A 5,057-nucleotide genomic window follows, 5' to 3' on the forward strand; every position below is an offset into this window, starting at 1 on the left:
CAGGATGCACAGCATTTCCAACATCCTAAAATAACTTCCTCTCACGAGGTTTTATACTTACACATTCCACCCCAACCCTTGACAATCACGTTTGTCATTTCAAAAACGTTGTATAACAAAAATTGTATGATGTGTAATTTTTCAAAATTGACTTTTCTCACTTAGCATAATGGCTTGGAAATTCATCTAAGTTGTTGAGTTTATCAGTAGTTTATTCCCCTTTAATTGTTGAGTAGTCTATCTCATATGGATGTTCCATTACATGAATATTAACTATTTTCCTACTATTTTTTAATAATTTTCAATTGGCTGGGGCTAGCCTCCACTTATATTCCACTTTGATCACCCTTTCCATGTGCATTCCTAAATCATTTCCATCAGCCAGAAATCTCCCACATCTAAATCTTAAATGCCAGATCCTCTTATCTTTTTACCTCTGTTACACACCTTATAGAAATCACGTGTACCTTTGTGTCTCTATATTATATGTATATATGTTTTCCTCTTTATTTTCTGTCCATCTTATGGATACTCCTTCATGAAACATCTTCCCCAACCACTCACTTTATCTGACTTCTTACCCATTCTCCTTACAACATTCACTAGCCTTGACTTCTCTGATAGCCCACCCAAGCCTCTGGGCATGATTATCAAGTGTTATCACTGTTGAACAGCTGGATCCAAAAGTATTGTTGACAGATGGGAACAAAACTAGCAAAATGAATTGTAATAGGGATAAGCACAGGCATTGCATTTAAGATTAAAATTCAACTCCATAACTATAAATGGGAAATATAGATATTTTTAAGGTGGCTTGAAAAGCTTAGGTTTATAACATGGATGCTCCCATGAGTTCAGGGCATATCAATAATAGAATAAAGTCAGATCTTACTGTTGCTACTCAATGCCCTGAGAGCTTCAAACTTTTATCTAATCAATCCTCACACAAACTCTTTGAGTTACTTTTCATTAAAACTGTTAATATACAGATAAAAGACTGAGACTTAGGTGGGTTACTTAGGTAGGTTAAGTATTTTACCCAAAATCATACATTGTGGAACTTAATAGGATATATCCATAGAAAAAGAATTTGTGATGCAAGTGAGGTGTTTTGGTCAGATGAAAATGAGTAGAATATTCAGTCCATTTATCACACTTTATAAGGGACTTTGCATATCTGCTGAAGACTTGAGTGAGGGATACACAATTCAAGCTGCCATATCCAAAAGATGAGTGACCCTAAAAAGAAGAAGGAGGTTGGCAAAGCTATGTTTATGAGAGTATATGTAACATCTACATTATGCTCGTCTGTGTGAAGGGGCTATATTTGTGAATCGTATGTGTGTAAATGTGTGCCTATTTGTTCCTAAGTCCTCTGGTGTGCCTAGAGCTATCAACTACTTTCGGCTTATAGGTGTCTATTCCTCTATTATATCTCTATGCCTGGGTATATTTACTTCTCTGAATCTCAGTGGTAAGTTTGTATCATAGTGAATACCTAATAAGTAACTGAGGGATCATTTAAGATTTACCCATTCGCCAAAATGCATTCAGTGTCTAAACTGCAACAGGTCCGACAATAGGCACTGGAGAATCAAAGGTGAATAAAGTATAATTCCTAATTTAAAGGGCTGTGTAGCTTAGTTAGGGAGAAAGACATGCACATACAGAATTGAAATATGTGAAAATGAGCTGTAAGAAATGCAGCATATTTATCAGAAGCTTCTGGGATCATAAAAAGATGGTCAGCTCCCATTGCCAGGGGCAGATAAGAAAGAGTTAACTAATATGAAGTGACTTTAAAAGAGAAAATGGACCAGAAATTCTCTTTCTATATCTCCTCATTGTGTTGTCATGGTGAAACAGATGAATACAACACAACAAATAAATTTTAGAAGGTAACATTTATGCTGGTTAGATGCTTTAGCCTAAGTCTGTCTTTCAGTGCTGAAAATGCATCTATTAACCTGTTATTAAATATGAATAGAAGTAGGAATCTATTCATATGAAAGAATGGGAGAGACGAAAACAAAATAAGAGGGACGAAGGTCTTCTAATCATAGAAATTGAGAAGGGATTAGAAGAGCTGAAGTTTATGTAAAGAAAATGCGATAGGTAGATAACATATCTGTATAAAAGTGGCATTGTGAGGAAAAAATAATAACTCATTCTGAGTTCCTTTTTATAAAATAACTAAAATCTATTGTGGGAAGTTATAAGGAAGTACATTTTTAGATCAATATAGGAAAGATATTTGAACAATCAGAGTTATACACTAATTGGAACAAGCTATCTCATAGGTTGCCCACTACTATAAATATCTGAGAAAAAGCAGCCAATTTATTTACTAGCATTTTAAATATCCAGGCAAAATATAGATGACTGTACAAAGCCTATAAATGTTCTATGAATTCTAAGATTCTCAAATCATTATGCTACTTAACTTACTTGTAAAATTTTTATACATTAGCATATGTCATACTCCAATCAGAAATCTCTGCATATTACTGGGAATTTCCCTTTGTGACTTTGTTCTTTTTGCTTCTTTGAGAAATAGCTTTTGTTTTTGATTTACCTGATAGAATCACATCTGTTTTCAGTCTACCTCAAATGAATATGCACAATGTGTTCTCTACTTTTATTTTCTTAATTTTTAAAAAATTATTTATATATTTATTTATTTTTATTGGAGTATAATTGCTTTACAATGCTGTGTTAGTTTCTGCTGTACAATGCAGTGAATCAGCTATATGCACATATATATATCCCCTCCCTCTTGGTCCTCCCTTCCATCATCCACCGTGTCCCACCCATCTAGGTCATCACAGAGTACCAAGATGAGCTCCCTGTGCTACACAGCAGGTTCCCACTAGCTATGTATTTTACACTTGGTAGTGTGTATATGTCAATCCTAATCTCCCAATTCGTCTTACCCTTCCCTTCCCCCCCTCACCCCCCAGGATCCACATGTTTGTTCTCTACTCTTTTAAATTTACATTCAACTTTGTTTCCGAAGAAAAAACCTTGTTCTTCTTTGTAACACATATATACTCCAAATGACCCACACATAAAGTACTTATCCATGAAAACTAGGACCTAGTCTTGTATATACTTCTAGAATAAAACCATGCTTTAGCATATGTGGGAAGAGAGGTTTATCTCACACCCACCCATGAGTAAATCAATAGAGCAGTGTGTCTGTCCATTGGCACATGGTTTCCAAAGCTCTGGGTCAGAGTTCTCCTGGGAATTCTGCTAGTCATCACACGGACATAGAATGCATGGCTTCTCTTGAAAAAAGTGTTTGCCATGCTGTTCTCTGGAAGGGACTAAGATTCTCTATCCCTTTTTAGAGAAAGACAAATGTAAAGCCTTGATGATATAATTCCATTCTTTTATTTCCGCGTCTACCCATTCATGATCTTTGCTCTAACTCCCCACACCCTCAACATACACACCAAGATGATTCAAAGATAATACTAATCACACTACTAGTAATAATAATAATATAATTATTCTGGCTGACTCTGTGGACAAAGTGCTGCTCATATGTTAACTCATTATTAACTCTGTGAGTCAGGGACTATTTTAACCCCTTCCTTCAGTTGAGGAGCACAGAGACACAAAGTAACGTCCCAAGATCAAGCAGCTAGTAAATAGCAGAAGGAAAAATTCAACACATCTGTTTTGCTCCAGAATATATGCTTTTAACTGCTATACAACAATACACATAAGAAACCTTTTTCAAATCCTAAATTATTTGTTCTGGAGTAAGAGACAGCTTGAGGTGAGAGAAGATAGATTCAACCTACTTGGTTAAATAATATTTATTATGGAGTTTGGTAATATTTTGGCGCTTCAGGTCTTATTCTCACTCCTTAAGCATAATAACTATATGCTTCTTTATGCCTTTGATTTTACAATCAATATTCCTGTTGTTTTTGGACAGAAGGTTTTGAGATAATACTAAATGCTAGTGACTAGTATGGCAGAGAGAGTACAGATCCCTGAAATCTACCTGCTCCTCTATCTGTTCCATCAGCCCTTGTGATTAAGCTGGCCATGTGACTGGTTCTGGCTAAAGAAATATGAAGGTAATAATGTGTTCCTGTCAAAGCCAGAAGTGTCTTCTCATCATGCTTTCTCTCTCTCTCTCTGTCTCTCCTTCCATGTGGGAGGAAGAAAAGGATTCTGAGGTGGAGAATTCAAATGCTGGAAAAAGTCTGGATTCCTGTGCCTCTGCTTGGAGGTGAGCACCCAGGAGAACTAATAATCAGTATCTGCCTGTGACATAAGCAATAAATAAATCCGAGTTGTATGAGAAACTACCTAAAATTATTGAAGCGAATCATGTGTCCACTATCATGCATCTGTATTTGTTTATGGCTTATTTGTTTGCTTTGACTCCAATCCCACTTTCTGTCACAATGCCATTTAAAATTCTCACCTAGGATAAAGTGACTATCACTTCCAGACCTCCAAAACTGGAAAAGATTTTCTTAGCTCTTTCCCCACATTTGCCCATTTCCTCAATTCACCTAAATTGATCATCATTCATGAAATGTAAGAAATCACTGAGCTTTGTCTAACTCCATTGTTGTGTCCTTATGCATCAGACATTTGAATTTTTAAAATAAATTTATTTATTTATTTATTTATTTTATTGTCTGTGTTGGGTCTTTTTTGCTGTGAGCGGGCTTTCTTTTAGTTGTGGCGAGAGGGGGCTACTCTTCCTTGTGGTGTGAGGGCTCCTCATTGCCGTGGCTTCTCCTGTTGTGGAGCACGGGCTCTAGGCATGTGGGCTTCAGTAGTTGCAGCACATGGGCTCAATAGTTGTGGCGCATGGGCTTAGTTGCTCTGCGGCATGTGGGATCTTCCTGGAGCAGGGCTCGAACCCGTGTCCCCTGCATTGCCAGGCGGATTCTTAACCACTGCGCCACCTAGGAAGCCCAGACATTTGAACTTTGACCCAGATTTCTGAATGGATTTAAGACAAAGGCCTCTGCAGTGCTTTGACCAGTCACACCCATAGTGACTAACAGCAAGAACCTTCTACT

Source organism: Hippopotamus amphibius, chromosome 9 (assembly GCF_030028045.1).
Source record: "Hippopotamus amphibius kiboko isolate mHipAmp2 chromosome 9, mHipAmp2.hap2, whole genome shotgun sequence".
Lineage (NCBI taxonomy): Eukaryota > Metazoa > Chordata > Mammalia > Artiodactyla > Hippopotamidae > Hippopotamus > Hippopotamus amphibius.